General features: G+C 22.6%; 1 protein-coding gene across 2 annotated transcripts in view; it reads right to left on the bottom strand.

Moving 5' to 3' along the window:
- LOC112593306 (5-hydroxytryptamine receptor) overlaps positions 1 to 24663 on the bottom strand; it is a 194144-nt gene extending 169481 nt beyond the window's left edge. For both annotated transcript variants that reach the window (XM_025337689.1, XM_025337688.1), the window contains exon 1: positions 24347 to 24663. The gene's annotated coding sequence lies outside the window, so the exon portion shown is untranslated. The remainder of the gene's footprint in view (positions 1 to 24346) is intronic.
- Between the last annotated feature and the right edge of the window lie 977 nt (positions 24664 to 25640).

Below are 25640 nucleotides of genomic sequence, written 5' to 3'. Positions count from 1 at the left end.
TGTGTGTGTGTGTGTGTGTGTGTGTGTGTGTGTGTGTGTGTGTGTGTATGTATATTGAAATAAGCATAGATTGACAGAATAACAGTTAATTTACAGCAGGTGTGTGATAGAGAAAAAAGTGGACACTTACTGCTAAAAATAATTAAATCAAATAACCTAAATAACCTAAGTTGTGTTAAGTACATAAAAACCTTTTTACAAATATTTTTCTTATTAAAATACTCGTTTGTTCTTATACATAAGTATAGATTATGCATACAATGTATTCTACAAGTTTTAGGATAGCATTCTAATCATTTTCTTTATCATTTAGGTTAATTTAAAGGGTAGGTTTATAAAATATTTTAATCATTTCAATAATTATAATATAATATTTTATTTTTTGAATTAGAAAAATAAAAATGAAATTTTAAGTGTTACACTTAATAATAAAATAAATATAAATTATTTTAGTAAGTAATAATCTATTTTCGTAAATAATTAATATTTTGGTTGTAATATAAATAACTAACAATTTTAAATTACTATATTTTCCAAATCTGCTATTATGGACACATTTTCCGAATAATTAAATAAGTCAAAAATAACTCAGTTAAATTTTTATTTTTGGTACGCCAACACTTTCAGAAAAAATATTTGCTAAATAATTTATTATGCGGTAATGTCGTCAAAAATAATTAAACTATAAAGCATTAAAAATATGATATTTAAGTATTTTAAAAGAAAATCAAGAAATTAGATTTTGAGCAACTGCATTATTCAAGAAAAAAAAGGGATTGATCATGATTGGTGAATCATTCTATATACAATATCCCAAATGGCATTCACTGTGGAATGAAATGATTAAACGCCAAGAATCAATCATTATTGTATAATAAAAGTAATAATATTAAAAAAACATCATAGTATTCGTATTTATATTGGCCGTACACAAATAAACCTACTTTAACGTTAATAATATAATACGGTAGGTTGGTTACATAGTTTTCTTCTACACAACTGATGGTTATTTTAATTTTTGTGGCGTTTACAAAGTGTTTTGTATTTTGTCTTTCTCATGTTATAAAATGAAAATGAAGACATTTTATGTATTTTATGATTTTAAATTTTTAAAACACTTACAGTAGGTATCTACAGTATTTAATTATAAACATAATCGTCTAAAAATATCAAATTCAGTGTGAAATATAAATATAGATGTTTTGATGAACAAAAATGTTGCCAAAGAAGCACATTATTCATATAAATAACGATTAAATAAAATATAAGTAAAATAATTAAAGCTGATCATAAAAATCTTGCTTTTATAAACAATAATAGATTTTTCAATTTTTCTAATTATTAAGATACAGTTAATAAGTATAAATATATGTATAAATACATAAATTTTAGATTTGGTAAAGAGAACCCAGGTGTAACATGTACAGTTATGTCTACAATATTATATTGAATCAAGCGTGTACCCGCACTTCAAGGTCTTTGACAATTTTAAAAATGTTTTTAAGAGTACCTAATTATTAAACCATCAAAAAATAATGGAATATAAATAATAAATTTAGACAAAGATTAAAAAACTTCTAACCGACTAATATTGTCCAGATTTTCGGTTTATAATATTTATGTCATCTCAAAACTTAACTTAATTTAACGTAGAGTTTGAGTTAATATTTATATGAGTTTATATATGTGTGTGAAAAAAAAAAACGAATTGATAGTTTGAAAAGCCTTAAACTTGAATTCGATATTTACAAACTTCCTGTGGGAATTACTATTTATATAGAGCATACGAATTACGAAGTCTCAAAAAGTTATAGCTACAAGTGATAAATATTATTTATCCACCTACAAATTTAAGTATTAAATACTACGAATTAATACAAACGCCTTGATCAGTGCCTGCAATATGCGATTAGACATTAAAAGAAAATTAAGTTTATTTAGAATAAAATGAATTAAAGAAAAATAACGAATTTTTTCAGTATTTACTTTTAAAGTTGTTAAGAAAAAAGTTATTTTATATTTAAAATACAAAAAAGTTTGCTAATAGCTTAAACCGTAAATGCATTTTAAACCTATTTTGCTACTTAATAATTTTTTTATTAGCTTTTAGAAAAGTCGATTAAAATTTATACGTTTGCCTTTTTGTGTGTACATTCATGAAGATTTCTTTTGCTGTACGTATATATATATTTTTTTAATGGACTTTGAGGGTTTTTCCGCAAAAAGGTTTTCTTCCCTATCCAACCGACTCCCTGGCGGCACACAGGCGTATATTTTGTTGAAATGGATTATCCTATCAAATGGAACGCGATTGCTTGACAATCGTACGTATAAAGATTGAAATATACTAACGGTTGATTTATTCCAAATAAGTAAAATTCAGTTGATGCCAATATAATTATAATGCAAGTATAATATTTTATTGTAAATATAATATTTTTCAACACAAGGACAATTTAAATTTAACTAATATTCGATATTAATACTTGTAGGCGACTAAATTGGTGTTTAAAATATACTATATAAATTCATTATATGTTTAGACGATATGGAATAAATTTTAAGTATTCAATAATAATATAAGTACCAGCATTTTAAATAAAATTATTGATTCATTTACTCTTGCTACTAAAATAATTGAACAAAGATTGACATAATAGTTACAGAATTTAAATTAATATGGGTTATAGTAGTTATTTATAGTTATTGAGTATTTTTTATAAATTATAATAATAATAAAATAATAATTATTGATAAAATATTCGTTTAAGAAATTTAATTGAAAAATTATATTAATAAATTAATAATGTATTTATAAAATATAGGAATTTAATTTTATCCAACAGGCCAAACAGATTTCTAAGACAAAGAACAGTCTATATGTTATTAAATATAATTTTTTTTTTATGTTTTAAATAGACTAATGAATGAATTGATTTTAATACAATAAGTGGTTTTTTAATTTTTATTTCATTTTTTTATTTTATGTGGATTATGGCATATAATGTAATAACAGTTATTTAATCTTCAACTCAAGTATATTTTCTAATAGACAAGTGAATATCTAATTAGTACTTCGGTTCAATACAAATTTCAAGAAATTTTCTCTATAATTCAGAATTTATTTTTTACGCAATACCAATTTTTGATAAAATCGATTTCATTATTTTTGCAATAATTAAAAAACGAATGTAAGAATCTGTAATAAATTGTATGTACTTAAAATGTTCACCAAATATTCAAAATAGTTTAATTTTTAAGTTTTATTTATTAAATTTGTCAAAATTGAAAATATTTTCAAATGAGATTATAATTAAAAATAAGCAACATTTTTAATATTCTTATTTAAAGTTTAAATGTTTATGAAAAGTTTCAAGAAAAGTTTTGATTTTAGGAATTTAAAAAGTCAGTGTAAATCCAAAAATATTTATCAAAATCCGGATTTTTAATTTTTTTAACTTATTCACTAGAAAAATAATGATTTATCATAAAATAATTTTAGTTTTTTTAAAGAAATTTAAGAATACTAACATTAAAAACTCAAAATACTTGACGGTTATTTTTCTATGATATGCATTAAATAAAAACTTTTAAAATGTTCAAATAAATTTAATTGCTTAAAAGTTTTAAAATTTAATGAAATCATTCATTTAAGATAACAGTTTGACAAAATTACGAAAGCTTACAAATTATTTTGTAATTCAAAATGTATAAAATATAATTAGAAGTCGAATGACATAAATTCTATTAAAAGAAATTTGTGTTCTTAATAAAACCTAAAAATATAAAATATCATTTTTTTTTTTTTTTTTTTATAGGTATTTAAATTTCAAATTTTAATGAATGATTGAAATTACGATTTTAGATATATAAATCAAAAACATTTGTAGAGATTGAAGCTTTTACGAATATTATTATATTTCACAAACTATGATATTTTTCGAATATTATACTAGTTTTAAGCTATTGCCTATTTTATTCTATGTAACATCCATCATTTTAATTATAGCCAAATAAATAACTAAGTAGTCTCCAATCATTTTTTATTTTATGCAATGATTTATCGTTGAATAAAAATTTACCCTTCCGTTAACTTATTCTGCAACGAGTAACGACAAAGTACATTCAACGTTATCTGAATGGCTCCTACTTTCCAAATTTTTATTTTGAAAACAATAAGAAATTATACATTAAATTAATTTATAGTTATTTCAAAGTATGTTAAGTATAAAAATAAATATATACGGAAGAAGTTTATTAATTTGAGTATTGTATTAATAGAATTTAAAGTAAAATATGTACAAAAAAAAAAAAAAAGTAAAAGTTTCGACATGAGAAGTAAGGTTTTTTCAATCAACTAACAGATATCTTCTCATAAAATTCAAAAAATAACGTCGACACTACACGTCAAGACATTATTTGTGGGAATAAATGACTTTGGATAAAAGTTGTCCAGACTATTAAGCTCTCGATGATTTGCTTAGTGATATACGACTATACGAGTATACATTCGTGTGTGGTTATTACATATGCAGGCTTGTACAGACGTTATTTCTCTTCGAAATCCTAAACAAAATATGATTTATCAACGCCATTCGTATAGTTGTATTTTACTGATGAAAAATAATTTTGGATCAATTAAAAATAAATATATACGTTCAATAAATCATCAACAAATAAAAACATTTTGTTCTTTTTGTATTAACCTTAAAACGTTATGTACCAATTAGTATGCATTAAAATAGTTACATAAATTAATTAAACTACCAATAAGCGGTTAATATAACTGCATAATAATATATTAGTTTGCATAAATATTCATATCATACATACTTTCAATATCTATTTAATTTTATATCATTAATAAAGTTAATTAAATTTTATTTGATATATATATATATATATATATATTATTTTGTAAAAATAGCAGAAATAGGTATTATATATGTATATGTATATTGATAAATACATTTAATCATGTTAATGATTAAATGTATTAGAAGTTCAGTCATCTTTTGTAGGTAAGTAAATTCGTTTTGATATGTCATCGATCCCTTTCGTTGCAGTTAAGTATAAGAACATTTTCAATCATAAAATCTACAGTTTAATCATAGCAAAAACATACATAAACTTGCAAGTAATCGTACTCGAAATCTTCTTGGAAAAATAGTATTTTAATTTGCCGAATCAATCGAGGAGTAAAAAAGAAAAATTATACGTTAAAAACAAATGTAATATATTGTAATTTTTAATAATTATTTTAATTTAATTCACTTCGTAAGATTACATATTTTAAATTAGACTAATGTTGGAAACGTTTCTATCATATTTTTTACATGTTTATAACGAAGAGTATTTATTTTTTCAATTTCCGCAAGTTTATATTTATTTGATATATTATTTTTTAGTCAACGTGATATTATTTATATATCGTTTTACAGTATTATAAAAACAAATAACAACAATTTACCGGAATTAGTTGTATTTCTACTATACCAAGTCAAACCGAACTGATTAAAACCATGAAAACGAGTTAAATAAATATACATTAATATGTAAGTAAACGTAATAAATAACCATATATAATGTATTTAGAAGTAATAGGAAGTCATTTTCAATATTTTTTTTTTGCCATGGCCACGGTATTGCTTTCAAAGTAAACTAAAAAACGCGAAAAGCAAAGACTATAACAATAGATACTCAGTTAAAGATGAAAAACCAAAAAATAAGACGTTGAAAAATGATATCGATTATGATCTACTCAAAAATATGTAAAAAACAAAACAAAAATATGTGGTAACTGCTTGAGCCGCCAACTTTCTGTCGTTTGGTGCAGATTAAAACAGATGTATATTATTTACAACGAGAAATCAAAACTTGAGGATTGTGGTGTGCAAATAATTAATTTTCTACACAAATATATTGTCCGAGTTCTCTAGAAACTGTCAAAAAATTTTTTTTATCTAGTCCGAATATCGACACAAAAAGAATACAAACATACGAAATCGTAGGCGCTAGGTACTACTGTTCAGACGTGCCACAACCATCACCATGCGATCGAAGTACAAAACTACCGATTTAATAACTAATTGTGAAAAAAAAAACAAAAAAAAAAAAATAACGACAAGATTAAAAATATATATGAAAATACAAAAAGATCATTACATTCAGTTTTTTTTAAAAAAAAATGCCACTAGAGTAATTTTCGCATACGTCGGAGAGAGTAAAAAGGTGCCCTGCCGGCGATAACTAGAAAACTTTCACCATCAATTTCAATAACATTTCACCCTTTATTCTCTTGCCATGTCTAAAATATTGCTCATAAAACTTATTATCTTTGCCAATTATTACTGTCTGTTTTTCTTCTTCTTCTTTTTTTTTTTTTTTTGTTAACCATGACGTCTAAACGTTAATATTTTCTCATCATTAAATAATATAAACCCTCAATGCTGCTAATGTCGATCGTTGAATTTTCATTCGAAATACAAGTTGCTTAGGCATTATTTTCACACTAATACAAATTAAATGATGAATTAGTGCTGCTCTCGTGTTTAGTGATACAATAAAGATTAAGGTTTTTAAAAACTATTTATAGAATACTTATTTTCTGTAAAAAATTAAAAATCCTGTTGGATCCATTTTGCCAGGCAATACAAAATATTATTTAACACTTTTAACCATCTATAATTCATTTTAAATTAAATTAATATTTTTCGTAGGTAATAAAAAATGTCCTAGGTACGTCAAAATACTAAAAAAATAAAAGTTTATTAATAAATACTAAAATTTGGTTTCATATATCATATAGTATTAAAGTTTATAACAGGAATAATGTATAATATTAATAGATTTATAAAAAAAACTAAATTTTGTCAGAAAAGTCTTATTCTATTACATTTTATAATATTTTTAGCCACGCGTCTTTGTATTTTATTAAGATTATTAAGATAGAAAAAATGTAATTTAATTTGTATAAGATCATTGTATTTTTAATTTAAGAGTTATTAAATATATTTGATATAACTATATCATATGCAAACACATTAATTTTTAATCTCTTATGTAACTTATTTTTAACGATCGATTGCTATGTTAATACAGCTATGATTTAATTTTTATAAAGTTACTTTCTATTTATAATATTTTAATTTGTGATGATTAAAATAGTTAACGTAACAATACATATTATGAGAACGATTCACCATGCATGCTAATCCTTAAGTTAGGTTAGGTTAATAATAATGAATTTATTTAAACTATGTTTCTTGGTGTATTTAAGTATATACTTAAAGTACATATTATATTCATGCACTTATATTTCTTACTGTTTATAGCTATACAAAACATTTTTTTTTTTTTTTAAATAACAACTACTCTCTTTTGCTATAAATTGTTGATTTGATGATTTTTTTTTTTTTAAATGTTGATACGTTTAAATTGAACTTTAAACGAGTATTTTACGTGGAATATGATGATAGTGATAATTTAATCGTTATCCTGTTAAGGTGATGATGAGATCCGAGTAAATAAGGGTGGTGAATACAAATGAGACTTAATGCAAGTGTTAAACTGCGTAAGCAGACACAGTAAGTTATTGAGTTATGTATATTAAATGAAAAGTAATAATAGAGTCACGACGGCGTTAATAAAGCGATTTATGGTAAATGATTTAAAGCTAACAATATAGTTTCGATCAATTATTATTTAGGCATTGTGTTTAAAAACAAATAGCATTAGCATTAGTTATCACGTGGCAACAGTAATATTGTTCTTAAGATTTCGAAATAATAAAAAAAGGAATCTAGTATAATAATTAATAAAAAAAATAATAAAAACTATGTTGATGTACATGAAAATTATTTTTGGTGTAACGTGACGAAATGTGATACAAATTGCCATTTCTTCCGGTAATTATTGATTAAGTAAGACTGTAAGGGAGTTAAAACAGAGACACGCAGTACATATGACTATTGTCTCATAGAGACAGTTGATAGTAATAAGTTTTGGGGGATAATTGCAGCGCTTGTACGTTTTACTTGCGATTTCTGTGAAATATGACATAATTTATCAGTTATGAACTTAACAAATTAAAGATAATAGCCTTGAATAATATATTTTTATAATAAATAATATATATAAAATATTTAGTTTAATTATTTTTATTATACCTGCAAAACTTTGATTTATATATTTGGTGTATATATAATATAATATATATATATTTATATAAATATTTAAAAAAAAAATCATATCTTAAGTAATTCACAATAAAAATACAATTTCTTAATTTTGAAAAGAGCTGAGTAACGCTTAGTACTAATTAAATTTCAAAATAATTCTTAGTATTTGAAAATATAGTTCTTAAAAATACTTATAAATTTCAAAAATCAGGATTTTAAATAATTTATTATTATAAATGTATTTGAGTGTATTTAAAGAATCAATCTGTATACATTTAATACGTAATGCATTATTAAAATATTATAGAATTTTAGTCGTATTTTGTTTTTATGTATTTAGTATAAATTATCATTATTAACAGCGATAATAGTATAAAATAAAAAACATCAATATAATAATAAACATCTCATGAATTGAAACTTGTGCCTTAGTAATAGGAATGATGGATATTCGATCATTATTTGTGAAATATGATTGCTTCGAAAAAAAAAAAACGAATACGAAAAGAGAAGATACAATGTTCATTAAAAACTGTGACATACAGATGAATAAATTGAATGAGAGTTTAAATAAGTAAATATTAAATTATTAAAATATATCAGATATACATTTTAGAATTATTTTATGACCAAACTATTAAAAATTATGTCATTTTACATTAATATAAGTTATAAATATTGGGTTGTTTTAGAAAAAAATAGTTATCATTCAAAAATAAAAATGAATTAATCGAAAAACATTATTTGTGTCAATATGTATCCTATATACAAAGTTTAAATGTTATGACATATTTGATTTAATACTTATATGAGCAAAAGAATCATAATATGATGCATTAAATTACATACGATGTTCATAATAACAATTTGAATAATTATATTTGTAAAAATCAATCAAATCTCAAACACATAAATTATTTATTTGTTTATTCCTCCTTTTTTTTAAAATGTAATGTTATATAACTTATGTACATTTTTAAAAAAAATTAAATTTTGTAATGTTATATGTGTTTAGTCAATCACTATTATTAAACAATAATTTCTCTTTTTTAATATATGATTTTGTTTATTTATTATTTTTTCAATTTATTTCAATTTTTTGTCTTTTTTTCTGTTTAATTTTACTGACATAATTATTTAATTATCAATATAATCTTATATTATTATTATGTAGCTTAGTTGTTTAAAAAATATATACACTAATAATAAAATTTACAATTGAAATAACGCGCTATCCTTCAATATGATATACATTTTGTGATAACTGGTAATCACATGGCTTCATCAATTTATTCAAATAAATAATTAAAATAAGCAGTTTGAAGAAATTATCCATATAACGGTATCTAAAAGGGTAGTCAGGACGGTCTATGATTCCAGAATGGTCTATTAGATTTGGTGCCATGCTACACACAAAAGTGATTTTAATCGTTAAGTATAGTATTTTAAATTATGGAAGAAACAAACAATTTAAAAAGTGGCTATTATCTGTACCTATCCAGATGGTAAACTTTTATAAGCGAGTCGGTATGAGGACTTCGGCGATAGTCCTAAAAATATATATTTTATGTACAATAGTTGAATAGCCATAACAATCAATACTCTCGAAAAAGATTGTTTTTGGTTTGTGTTTAGGTGATTTATTGACGAGGAGACCAGTCTATGTTAGCCTGATTTATTAGGTCGTTTATCGGTTCTTTTCTGTCAGCGAGTGGCGTCATTTTTTGAGAAGTATCACATGTTTAACCTGAGACCTGCGGTGGACAATCGAAGTCGATTCAACGTCGACAAACGCTCTTAAGCACTCAAACGGAGGAAATCTTTGACTAAAACCGTTAGAACTATAAAATAACTTCAGAATTATAAATCTCTCTGATTAAAAGGAATACAATTTACAAGACAAAAAAAAATATACATGAAACAACAAGAGAGTTATGCAAGCACATGTCGATTGAGAAAAAAATTGTTAGATAAATGGAACGAAATTATCCTTGTGTTCAATAAATGAGATGAAATGAACTATAACAATGGGTAATGTAATATCTCATACAAAAATTCAATAAAAAAATACGATTAGATTTATTTGATATGATGATTATTTCTTAGCATAATAAATAAATAGGTTTTTAACTAACAATTCAAATCACTAGAACACTTTTTTTATTGACATAACTAAATTTAAAAATAATAATAATGACTAAAATATAATATTAAAAATAAATAAGTACTTTACACAGATCCAAAAGTTATAAGGAAAAATCTAATTTATTTTTTATTTTTTAATACATGTTAATGACTTTAATGACGTCCACGCTGATATCATTGTAAATGTTTAAAGTAAAAGCGAGTTGAAATAATCTTGTTTCTACCATAGTTCATCTCTTCTATATTTGAGTCTTTTTAATGTAGAAAACATCCTCTCAGTACTTGCATTTCTTATTGGCAGAATTATCAGAGCTGTCCAATACTATCAATGGAAATATTTCTTCATAAAGATTTTAAAGAATTTCCATAACCCACATTAAAGTTACTAACAAGTTTCTAAGTTTATCACAAACTACTAAATTCTAAACTAGTAACGTAAAAATGAAAAAAAAAAAAAATGTTTTAAAATTTAAAAAAAGTATTTTAAAATCGTCTACTATTACTTTTATGGTATCATTAAATTTATTTAATGATCATGAAATTGTATTTTTATTTAAAATATTGATTGATTGAAATAATATTAAAGTTATTTAAATTTTTTAAATTAATTATTACTAATATACATATATATATATATACGTTTTTCCATTATTCAATATTATATACTATATACTCTATAGAGTATTATAATGTTTTTAGGTTTTATATAGTATTAACCTAATAATATCTAATATATCCCTACACTCTAAGTAATACAATATGTATTATTGTCTTAAATGCGTATAATAAAAATTTTACATTTTATTTTCAATTAAATAAAAATAATTCAATTATAAGCTAACATATATTAAATATATCAAAATGATTAACTTTTTAAAACTGTTTTGATAACCAATTATAAACAAACATTGTATGAGGTAAAAATTACGTGACTGAAATGTGCAATTACTTATTCAGATATTAATGAAAACGTTCCCACTAAACTCTTCTAGAAAAATATAGGTTCGTGAACAAAATCTCAATAATGATTAAAGGAACAAAATTTGTCATGATATGTTCTCTTAACAAATAAAATATATTTTCTTTAATTTTATGTTAAAAAAAAATGGTAATATATTAATAATAATATTTATTATTTATTGATTTTTAAAATCATTTTTAAATAGCTTTATTCTTTAAGAAAAAAAACTATAACACAAATTAAACATGCTTTACAAATATTTATTTATAAAAAGTTATATTTTAATATGAGTTTTAAATAATTTTTTGTAGCAATTCATGATACCTACATGTATATTTATTGATAGTAAACTTCATAAAACAGTTAAAAATTACCAAGGTTTATTATTTATATTTAATAGATTTGTACACAGCTAAATAAAATAAAAATATTAGTATAAATTATGTATTTTGCAATATTATTATTATAATACACGTATAGTTAGAACTACTAATTATACACAAAATATATTTGTATGGTGATACAACTTTATTTTATACTTTAAATTGAGAACAAATAATTGACTACGCTTTTTTGATGTATTACATTCATATTTAGTATACAGGGATTAGACTATTGATATAACTTTTATGGCTGGTATGTTAAAAAAAAAAAAAGTTAAACCCCAAAAACATACAAATAGTATAAAACTTTAAACTCAAAATAATTAGGAAAGTATATAAAAAAATATATGCATATTGGATGTGGATAGGAGAGTTTTTCATTACTTTTATTCCATTTCAATAACATGTACCCAAATATTTCATTTTTCCATTTTTTACAGCTTTTTATCACTAAACTAAAATCTTATAAGATACCATTAAATAAATTGCTAAAAATTGAAATTGTTAAATATGATTGTTACATTAAAAAAATATATAGGTAAGTGATATAAATTGTACAACTTATTATAATATATTATCTACAATATTATCTATTTAATGATTACAGTAATATGTTTCAATAAACGTTATAACTTAAGACTTCATCAATAGTCATTTTATAGACTATTGATACTTTAATTTTTCTAATATAATTAAAATATTTAATCGAACACGGGATATTAAATTAGTAATAACTCTTTTAAGAATAATGAAAACGTAAAGCATGTAATTTATAAACTTTGCTGGTAGAGTACAGAGTTTAAAAAAGCAGGTACCTAGTAAGTATGTAAATTATACTGATGTGCGTTGCCTTTAAATGATTCAATATAAATTAACAAGAATTATTTTTTTTACTTAATTTTATCCTGAAAACTCATATTTTGTGATTATTATATTATATTTTTTTTTCTGAATGTTTTTTTTTTCAACCATACTAGATTTAAGTATCGTTATTACTACTAAATTGTTGAGAAATATAATATTATAATATATTTTATGAAATATACAATATTTATTTTTTGTTTATTTATGTTTTTAATCGCAGAAATAATAATAATCAGTAGAACCATAATACTGAAGCTTTAATTTGTACTATTCAAACAGAAGTATTATCACTAATTACATTTCCTTTTTGTCATGTATTTTAAACAATGGTCAATGATTTTACTTTTAGTTTTAATTAACATGAACGATTTAATGTTGGAATTCATCTGGTTAACAAGAGAGTGTAGTAGTATAAAAGGATACAATCAAGAGCAAGGTTTTTTTAAACAATGATTTATTTTTAATTTTTTTTTTTCAACTAAACACAATACATATTATCATATACCTAGGTGTATCGTATTCTTTATAGTTAAAGTTCAAGTTTGTCATATTTTTCATGTCGTATACAAAATACATTACCTAACGTACTCGCATGGTACGCAGAAAAATTGTGATGAAAAATAAACCATACGATAATCACACAATAGTTAAAGATATATATTGTTTATTGTTATATAATTTTTAATTTAGAAAAGAGCTGTGAAGTTTTTACCGTTCAAATACTTAAATCGGTTTATTGACTTTTAACATCTCGCCCAGACAAAACAAAAGTAAAGCGCATCAAATGGTAGCAGAGGTGGTGAGGATAGATAAACCGATGTATATGGCCAGTGGCCACTGGCTGAGCTACCATCTACACGTCGACACTCTCACGTGGGTAGTGTATAGTTAGAAACGTTTCGACGACGGAAAGGTAGTATGGAGAAACCAAACAAATTGCCGGACTATGTGTTCATAGAGAGATTGAAATGCCGAATCCTAATTGTTACAGAGAAAAGGCTCAGGAGGAAACCGCACGGCAATATCCATTAGAGTGCTTTCAGGAAATTGCGGCTAATATCCGTCGGCGGTGGGCCATAGTCAGTGCTCGAGAAGAGTAGTATTCAAAGGATAATAGTTATTTATCGACAGTCAGAAAACACGCCAACCACTTCTGTTTCTATCTGCAACTTCTGTCCACTAAACATATTTTGCTCTAAACATGTAAACCGATTAATATAGATACTAAAATATATATTAGTGATTATTTCTGTGCTTAAAATAATGTTAGTATAAAATATAAATAAAACAATATTATCCGATATCATCAACAAGTCCTATCGGGGAAATTATTTGTCAGTTTACCAATGACAAATATAAAGTATAAATTATGATCATTTTCAGATATGTTCATTAAATTATTTCATAAAATTATAATAATAGGCTTAACTTTCGACATAATATTCAATAATAAAAATAATTTGATATTATCAATTAAATGTTTTTTTATTTATTACTAGGATAAGCTCAATATGAAATACATATGAAATAAAAAATTTTTGAAATTTTTTCAATAAATTTTAATTTTTTTACAATTATCATACATTTCAATGTTCGTGTTTTAATTTTAAAATATCAATAACCTATGATTGAAATATAATAAATTATTAATTATATACAACTTATTACAGACTATAGCTTATTTTAATCAGAATAAACGAAGTATTTTTGTCCATTCTATGTTAATTAGATATATTACAATAACATAAATTCTATTCGATTTCATATAAATTAAGATTATAATTTGGTTTTTCTTCGTCATCATAAAAATAAAATGAGTTATGAACGAAAAGTAAATTATTATGCTCCTTATAAAAGTTATTTGAAATGCTCATATATAAATATAACTGCAAAGTATTGATTTTATTAACTCGAGTTCTTTAATTTCTTTGAATCTTGATTAACCATTGAATGAAATACATTAACGTGTTCTTTCAAATCTAGTTTAATGACATCCATAAAATGATCGTTTTCTAAAAATAAATATGTAACTTTTATAATGCAGACAAAATAAAATAAACTTTTACTACCTACATAATTAGTAATATGCTTATACATTTTAGTTTTTACAAATTCCGAAATAAATATTTGTAAATGTGAGTGAAAAAAGACTAATTTATAAATGTTGGTTAATTTTTTTAAATTTTTATACAAATTAATATCTTATTTTTTTTGATTTTTTGATTAATATTATACTATATTATATGTTGTTTCTAGGCAAAAATTAGAAAAATAATAACTTTATCAAATCCCCAAACAATGTACATAAAATGCCCAATTTAGTAAGGAAATAAAAAAAATGATTAGAACATATTATAACTATTGCATTTTATCAATAAACAAGATTAAATGGGATATGTAAACTATAAATTTATATTCCTAGTTTTATTTAAAGATAAACCTATTTACTAAAAAGTAACTAATTTTATAAGTAATATGTTAATATTTAATTAAAGAATTTATTTATATTTTTTTATTATCTATTGCAACATAGATAACTTCCATATACTTTTAATATACAAGTCGTAATTTCATTTATAATTTTAAAAATCAAAATACGTATAATTTGTTTTAGATATAATATTATCTGCTATGGATGTAGCCAAATTAGGTACTCAAGGTGGGTTATTGACTACTCCATGATTATTTTCTAATTATTCAAATTATATGAGTATTAGCTATACAAATGTATACAACAATAAGGGTAACCAACAAAATAGCAACAAACTAACAATTACAGTTGATTCATAATACTAACCTCGATAATTTAAAAATTTAAATAATTCAAATTGTATTCTTGCCACTTGAAGTGTACATAAGATATATTTGAATTATATATTACTTGAAAAATACATAAAGTGAATGTATTTTTATCTCCTTTGAGATTAACATTATCAAAATTCAAGTCTATTTATTTTATGGAAATTTAGAAATGTCAAGATCCTAAAACTAGTGATGTATGAGAATTATTATTATCAAGTACATTCACAATCTGTCTTATTTTAATGTAGTTGGTATCGAATAAAAACAGGTGACCACTATTACTTATCATCAAACATTATTTACAACTACATGATAAAATTATAAATTGTAATTTGAAAATAAACACAAACTATAGTTAAAATATTTTTTTAAATTTTTGCACAATTATTTGACATCATAATTTATTTACAGAAATACTTATTAAATATTGTAATAAGCAAATATATTGAGATAAATAAATATATATTTTTTAATTCTGCATTTATTTTATTTTTTTTTTTTTTTTTTTTTTGATAAATCGATTATCAAAAAGTATTTTTTTCATTTCATAAAAATTGATGGATAATATAGAAATGTTGAAATAAATATTCAAATTTTACAACAATTCCCTCACACTTTCATTTAGCTCGTGAATTTTTACATAAAATGCTGTACGAGAAAAAAATAATCATTTATTTAGAACTTCAAATATTGTATTATGAACTATTTAAAAAAAAATATATTTTACTTCAGCTATCAAGTACTTAAGAAAATTATATCTTAGGTAAATACTGTTAATACTTATTATTACTATCGTACTCAAAGTATGTTTTATTAATAAAAAATACCGGATATTACACATTTAAAAAATGTATATATTGATACGAAAATATACTAATTTAAATGTTTTTTTTTTTTGTTTATTTGATATAAATGTAGAATAAAATTTAATAAAAGTCTATATTAACATTTTAGTAAATCTTTGATTAATTACTAAATACTAGTCAAATATAAATTAATTTATTCATTAACCATCATCAATAAGAAAATAAATATAACTTTTATAGCCATTCGTTCACAATATAGATACATACATGTCTAATTCAACATAATGCGGTATTAAAGTTGCATTTATATTGTTTATATTGTTATGATAAAAATTTGTTTTTTTTTTTTTAATTAAGATAAATCATAAAAAAATCGATACTTCAATTTTACCACCTATATTTTACTACACATTTTTTTTTTTTTTTATTTCACTTTATAAGTAAAAAAAATCAATTATACTAACTAGATATATTCATTTAGTTATTAGTTTTATATTATTTTAACAAAGGTACTTGTTACATTTAAACTATAAACTTTCAAACAACAACATCGTATTCAACTTGAGTAACAATAATAACACATAATTATAGAAATATATTATAGTGTTTACCACATTGAAAAGTTTATTATAATTAATATATCAAACCATTCAGTTAATAAAAAAAAAAAAAAATTAAATTTTAAAAGGTATCAATGATATTGTATGTATTACTAAAAAATAAATATTTCAAAAGAATAAAACCATAATGTATATTGTATTACATAAAAAATATTTAAGTCCTATAATATATATTAATATACCGCGTATATTTTACCATACTAAAACAAATAATACGTAACCTTATATTCAAAAAAATATAAAATGTGTAGTTTTTAAATTTAAAACAATATATTTAACACTATTAAAATACTGAGTTATTATAATAGTGAAGCTTGTCAAGATTATCAAACTATTTTTATTAAAAATATATTTTAAATGATAAAATACATATTAAAAATAAATATTGTAAAAAAAAATAATAATTTTATTGTACATAATTAATTTTGGTATTTTTTTACTCAAGTTTCTATCACTGAAAATCAAAATCTAACTACTTGATCATAGTAAAATAATGCAAATATATTCTTTTGAAATTGTACACGATTTTCATTCATTTTTTTAGATAACTAAAAACAAATAAAAAAATTAAAATAAACTGTATTTAAGTATCAACCAAACGGAATAATATTTTAATATGATAGTTTAATTATAATCAATTTCTTTTATATTAATTGTTTTCTGAAAATAAAAAGTCTATCTTTCTAAATCCAATTGGTATCTTTTTCGCAGCTAAAAATTTAATGTTTCCTTCTAAATTTAATTAAATAAACGCGTATTTTGTTTTTTTCTAAAATACAGAGTAACATAAATTTGTTTAAAACATGTACTTAAATAATACTATGCCGTTAAATGTTGTCTATGCCGTAAACACAACCCCAGTTGTATATTATATTATGTATGATTTTGGGCATCGTACCAAACAATTGTGAAAAAAAACCACATAAATACAAAAAAAAAAAAACTTTACAGGTAGTTTCTTGTTAACACTGTAAATTGTTTATTTGAAATCTGGATAATACTGACATGTCATTCCTGCACTATAAACACAGCCTCATGTAAAATTGCGGAAATACAGTGGGTTAAAATATTGATGAAGGTAAAACAATATCTTGGGTCAGGCTATGAAATAATACTGTCCAGGATCGTCAATAGGTTCACAGAACCCAGGTAATGTACATAAGAATAAGACCATTCTTAGCTTCGTCCGTCCAAATTGAACAGTATTGATCTGTTACCAGCACTGATTTGAATATGTACCATCGATATACTAATAAATATTGTGTTCATTGTTCATGTTTCAGAAGTTGTTGTTATATTTTGCTAGAATGAAACGTACTGAGCATAAGTAAAACGTTTTTAAATGTAGATTTATTTTTTCATGGCAAAAGCTAAAAACAAGATATATTTCTTTGAACAAAATGTATCGAGTGTCTTATGGGGAAAAAAAACCAATGCATTTCAATACACTTTATTATAACCTAACCAAAAATAATCGAATAATTAAAATATATTCTAATATATCTTGTAATTTAATGATATTACATGGTTTTTAATTTATCGATTTTGATATACTTTAAAACAATACAAAATAGAATAACAACATTGCATTTTCTTATTACTATTTTATATATAGCATTTATTATAATATTTTATAAAGAAAAATACTCTATACACGCATCAAATATTAAATTGTATAATTTTCCAGAACATTGCTCAAAATAGAATTTTTAAATAACGACTACCGAATTTATAATAAATATGACATACAATAATAGATATTTATAATTTTTTTTTTCACACTTTATAGAAAGTTATTAAATATACATAAGGATAAAATAATAGTTAAACATATGTGATTATATTTATACTCTCAATAATTAAAAGCTTAAGTACCTAACTAAAAATCGTTTCTCCCTATAGAAATTCAAAATAATAAACAATACCATATATTTCTGAATGTGCATTGAAAATTTCTGGTATACAATTTTGATTATAATTCTTCCGGAAAATTAGATTTTTGAATGATTGAAAGGTTGTTTAGTAAGTTTAACCACCACTAATTAATAAGTTTATAATGTATACTACGTATTTCTATAACATCTTTTATGCATATATGTTGAAAAACCGTAGTAATCCTAAACCGATCGACATAAAATAACTTTGTATGTATATATATATATATAAATATAACAAAACCAAAAGCAATATTTGATGTATATAGTATAGTAAAGTTATTGATTAATTGTGATCAAAAAAGACAGTCTATCTTTAGTTATTTTTAAATAAAGAAATAGTACATATTTTTTATACATTTTAATATTTTAGATTTTTTATTTATTTTTAGTTTACATAATTACTATTAAATTAAATAATGCTAATTTTATTTAAAATAAATCAAAAATTTGCATTAACTCGTCTAATCAAAATGTAATTTTGAAAATATTTATTTATAACGGTATCGGGGGTATATAATTTAGATAAAACGTATTCGACAATATTATTCTCATTAAATGGATATATGTAATAATATATATATAATAATACATAACGAGTTTTGTGATTCAAATAATACATATTCAATTTATTTGTTTTAGTTAATAAAACTTACTAACTTTTTAAATGAAACGCATAATAAAAACTTTGTATAATAATATTATATTATATTTCTGGTAATATTAGTACAGCGACAGCAGAATACTATTCTTAAGATGAATGTTGTTGGTAGTGTTACAGATGAGTTTAAGATTGAGATTGAGACAAGGATATGTCTTACCGCCAATATTATTTAGCCTTGTATTGCGCAAAGTGATAAATGGCTTTGAAAACAAAGTTCTACAAGGTTTTGGTTACGTGATCAAAAGGTTCAATCACTAGCTTATGCAGATGACATTGTTCTTAGAACTACTGAAGTGAATAAACTCAATAAATAAATGTTTTTTAATCGATACAAAAATTAGTTTAAAAAGAATAGATCAAATTAAGCCAGGCAAATGTATTTTGTGGGGATAGATTTCGAGTCATAACTGTTAGTAAGTAATATACGTAAATGTATAATATTTATAATGTGTTATTAGTATAATGATACGAATTATATATTTAACATATTTTTCTAGTAAAATATATTGATTTACAATACTGTTAAACCCTATTAAAAAAAAAAAAAAACAAACAAACAAACAAACAAAACGTTAGAATTTTTTGATAAAAATAGATTTATTCTTAAAAGATACTCTATAATAAATTATACACAAAAAATAAGATTTTTTTTTTTTTATATGTGTTGATACATATAAAATTAAAATAATAGATTTTTTTTAAACGCTATTATATAGAAATAAGACTTATTTCATGAATATTAAACTCATCAACAAATAAATAACTTAGAACATATTTCTGTGGAATGTATTTTTAAAAATAAGAAAACTATTATAATAATTATTATAGTAGCCGATCGTATAAAGTCAATACCCATAAATATTGGCTAAATAAAATACCTTAATATCAGTTGCTTCGAAATGAATCATAAAGCTGAATAAGATGACTGAAATATACGCGTAGAACTGAATATATTTATCTGTCGTACTTTACAATATCCAATTGTATATTAAAATATAAATTAGGAATTAATAATATTTGTTGAAATATGTATGTAATTTAAAATAAATATGTAGTATGGATCATTTATTTCTTTGTTAATTGTATAACTATTTTTAATTGAAATATAAAATTTTCATTTTTATTAAGATAATTTTAAAAACATGTAAAACTTGTACAATACGCTATATCATCATTGACAAATGTAACATATAAATTAATATGTTACATTTGATGATATGTATAATAATTTTATTCTGAGTAATAAATTATACTCAGTCAAAAAAGTGTCGCCTAAGTATTATTATTGTAAAATGACGAGAATGCAAAAAAACTAATCTTGTATAATATTAGCTTACTCGTATATTATCTCTAAGTAAAGTTTTGAACTTTTAATTTAAAATATTAAATTAATAATAGTTTTTTTTTTTTTTTTTTAATTTAATTTATACTTATACCTTCATATTTATTTTAAACAAGTACTCGTATTTTACAAAAAAAAAAAAAAAAAAAAATATTAATATAAAAATAAAAATGTTAATTAGCTAAGAATCTAAAAAATCTTAAATTAAATAAAAAATTAATATCAACTGAACATATTAAATTTATATTAAAGATGTATTTTATTAAAACGAGTGCATGACATTCTTCTTTCATTTAATAACGTTTTTAAAAATACCAAATAAATATTCTCCTTAAAGCCCATGATTTTTAATATAATATTAAATTTATAAGTACCCATATTTATCGATGAGAAAATTAGCTAAATTAGAAACTAATCGTAAAATAAAAGTTATTTACTATTCACATACAACTTTTTTAAGCTCTTTAATATTTTTTTAAATAATCGTGAAATAAATAGATTCATCATAACATTCGTTTTTAAATAGTTTTTATCAAATGTTCATTTTAAATTTAATTAAATTTATAACGTCAATTAATTAATATTGGTAAATATTGCATTCAATCTTAAATAAAAATTTTATATTTTTCTTAAATCGTGTCCCCTACACACTGCAGTACTAATATTGACTACCCAGAGCGCCGTGTTAGAATATTTGAATAAAATCGATTTATTTTTATAAGATATAACTTAGGATCATTTGTAACGTGAAGCACCTTATCGACATTTTACTAAACAGTATTATTAAAATAGTTTGGTGTTACAATAATTAGAGTTAAATTTTGAATTACGATAGCAATGTGACCTTATTTAAAGTCAACTAAATATAATGAGATGTTTATCATAAAGGTCGGTGTCTCACTGTCACCGACCTAAGCCATGGTTAAATTTAATCACTTGATTCTATGAATGAACTAATGCGCATTCAAGTTATTTAATTTATTATAAATTAATATTGTACTTATAAAATTTTTAATTACTAATTATGTCAAACAAAAGTATATAAAAATAACTATGTATTATAATTGCAAACTAATTTTCATATTTAACCCAATATTATAATGGTATTTGTATACAAAAATAATCAATATAATATCATTCATCGATAGTGTAGCTGTCATAATCAATTATTAAATATAAGTTTTTTTTTTTTTTCAATTAGTATACTATTTTTACTGTTGAGTTAGAATTAAAATACTTTCATTATAATATTTTCTAGTTTTTTAGAAACTGAATATTATTTATTTTTAGTAAAAAAAATTAAATTAACGACATATTTTAAATTAAAACAAGCTAATCGAAACTGAATAGTAAAAAATATATAACTGACCGATAATAGTGATTTGTTTTAGCCTATAAAAAATACCTTTTAAATCGTTATTGAATTCGTACTATAAATAATAGATAACACATAAATCACATAACTCATTATTAAATATAATATACAGTTTACTAGAAAATCATTGGTAATATTCAAATCAATTAAGTATAAATATAATATAAACAAGTGTATACATTTTAAAATAAATTTCCAGACTGTATAGATACGAGTATTAAATTTTGTTTCGATCGTTTTCAATGATGATAACAAGAGGAAATAAAATTCACTAGTATAACAAATTATATCACGAACGAATTTAACAATAAATACTGAGTTGGGATTGTTCAGCATCACGTACACGGACATTCGTCGGGTCACTAACAAGGGAACCATTTATTAAATGGAATGGGTTGAAACAAATGGTTTTTATGTGTGTCTGAAAGGATTTTAAGATTTTTTCGTGTTCGTTTTAGGTTTAGTGTATTTTAAGCCGGTGTGTTTTCATAATACGAGGTTCAAAATAAAAATTACCTACTGAACCTATTGTAGTTAATTATAAAAAAATAAAAAACAAAATATTAACAGAAAAAAATTACATTAATAATTTCTATAGATTTAGCATCTAGTTAATGTTTTTCTAAACCAAACGTCTACGTATTGATATCAGATATATAATACATCATATAAGTATCCAACTACAATTTCATTTTGGTAGTGTATTATATTAGATGATTATTTTTGTATTAATTTTCCTTGACCAAACGACTATGTTGCTTGTTGTTAAATGTATTCCAATATATAATATTTATTTATTTATTTATTTTTTTTTTTTTTAACATAATTAAAGAAAAACATTATTTTTCATAGAGATACTTAAGTTAATTCATCAAATAATTTCTGATAATACAGTTTATATAATTTATAAATAATTTAGATTTCAATAAAATAATTTACAATAATTCTGTTATCAATAAAATAATTAAAATTATGTTCGATAAACAATATAACAGTAGTTATTATTGTAGTAAATTCATATTAGTTAATTAATAAGAAATTGAAAATATTATTTTATGTCAAGCATATAGTTAAGTGTTTACTAACCTAATACATAAAAAAAAATAAATATTATGAAATTAATGCCATCACTTTAGAAACATATTACAATACATATATATGTTAATATATTGAATAAAATATAGTTTTCAATATTTATCAAGGATTTAAACAACAATTACAATAAAATAAAAAACAAAAATAAAAATTATAAAAATGTTGTATCTCTTCGTAAACCTGAATATATAATATATACACAAATATTATATATATATATATATCATATGAGAACTTTCAATAAAAATAAAAATCCGTATTTTTGTACATATACAATTTTTGTAACTTCTAAAATAAAACAGTTAAACAGAATAAATTACTTATATAAATATGATGATACAACAGTCTTCAAAAACGATCTATTATCAACAAGGCCTCCTTCCTTGTAATGTTCAAAAATTATCCTAGATTATATCTAATCCCGATCGGTTCTTTTATTCAAGATATTAATTATTATTCATTATTCATTACTTATGTATAATATCTAATTTATAAATATTTTTTTTATTCATTTTTTTTTTTTTATAATAGTTATTTTAAAAATTAAAAAAAAAGAAAAATTTTATTTATAATTTTAGAGTTAAATTATTTTTTTATATTAAATGTTCTTATTAATATTATATAAATTCAACAGCTAAAGCATTTAATTTAAACATAAATATATAGGACATTTATGTACTTAAAAATAAATTTTTTCACACATATATATTATACAATGGAGTATTTTTTATTTATTATATCATTTTACCCACTCGAGTGAATATTTAAAAAGGGAAAAGAGGATTTTCAAGATATCTAGACCAATGGCTTCATATATATTCTACACATTACGTAATTATATATCTAAAAAGGGACCTCTTATAATTAAAATATTCAGATTCGTATAATTTATTGATAATCATAATTTATAATTTTTGTACACATCACTATATAGCTGGCATATATTCTAAGGTTATTTTTATCAAAACAATGTGCATTAAAATATAAATTGACTATAATAAAACCAATAATAATTAATTATCAGCACACTTTAAATGAACTCCGTTTGAAATTAAATTATATCAAAGAGTAATACAAGATACATGAAGTATAAGAGTATTTAAACTGAAATGTGCGTTTCTAGTAAAAATAAATAAATAAATAAATAAATAAATACATATACAATATTAACTCACTGTTTGTGTCCACCAACTGGTTCATGTTTTTTTCATTGACCGGTGAGAAAAAAAAGCAATATTATTAAAAAAAACCGAATATCATTGTGACTCGCCGTGTAAAGCTAATCTAACGGCGGTTATGGTTTTCACACAAGTATACGTGAACGGAAACGGCAATGGTTTATTTATCGAAAAATTAAATTATATCGTAAAATCGTTAGTAATTGTCTACGATTTGAATGATTAATTATTGACGGTTATTTAACATGCGTGCATACGAGAGCAGTTATGATCACACGGATAGAAAGCGGAAAAACGGTGGTCCACATCAAGCGGCGGATACGATGCCACTGGCGGCGTCGTCCCACAGAGTTTGTCCAGTGTGCGCCTCTGGAATTATCGATGTTTCGTAGCAACCACCTTACACCACGCGCCTCCTCTCGATTCCGGCCCGCCACAACATTCGCTATTCTCTTTTCTTATCGCATAGGTGGACATCACCGATAGTTGATAATCGATTGTACGTATACTTCAAAGATAATAACACTATTATTCGGATTAACTTTTCAGAATAAGAAACAAATCCATTGTTAAATTTTCAGTTTTGATATAGTGTTTCTGATTTGTTTATTTAAAATTCTAAATTAACGCTCGTTAACAATATCAGCTAATTTCATTGTCAACCGAATCAAAGATACCTGTGTTTATAGAAGTCGTATTAATGTACTAACTACTAAGTCAAAATATTGTTTTCTGCTACTGTTGTAGCGTCATAACAAATTATTTCGACTTTCGACAACTTATCATTTACCTTACGTTTTAGTTCATTTCAATCATGATTCACCTTAATACTTTAAATATTGGAATGCATTTTACTAATATTAAACATAAATATATATAAATTTATTTTTTTTTTATAAGTACTATAACTATTCGGTACATAATAAATTATGTTGAAATATGTTTTGAGATGAGAAATTTGCACTTTTGCTAATTTGCTAGATATTGATTTTTCTCGTTTGTGTTATTGTAAGTAGTAAGTACAGTAAACATATCTAACGAGTTATGCAACGTTTTAACTTTAGTGTTACATTCGTTATATAAATGGAGGGTCATAAAGCATGGAATTGTTCGTCATTAAATTCGCTTAGTATGGTTGATGTTCTTTAGATCACATTTTCACTCAAACATATGTAGTTGAAACAAATAAGTTATTAAAAAAGAAATTTCTAATGCTATTTTTAAGTAAATCGCGTATTTAAATAACTTGAGCGTGTGTTTCAGAAATCATTATTTCATTGGATCAGACATT

Source organism: Melanaphis sacchari, unplaced genomic scaffold (assembly GCF_002803265.2).
Source record: "Melanaphis sacchari strain LSU unplaced genomic scaffold, SCAv2.0 Contig1_pilon_pilon, whole genome shotgun sequence".
Classification (NCBI taxonomy): Eukaryota; Metazoa; Arthropoda; class Insecta; order Hemiptera; family Aphididae; genus Melanaphis; species Melanaphis sacchari.
Note: the sequence above shows the minus strand (reverse complement) of the source record. Positions and strands in the feature narration are given on the sequence as shown.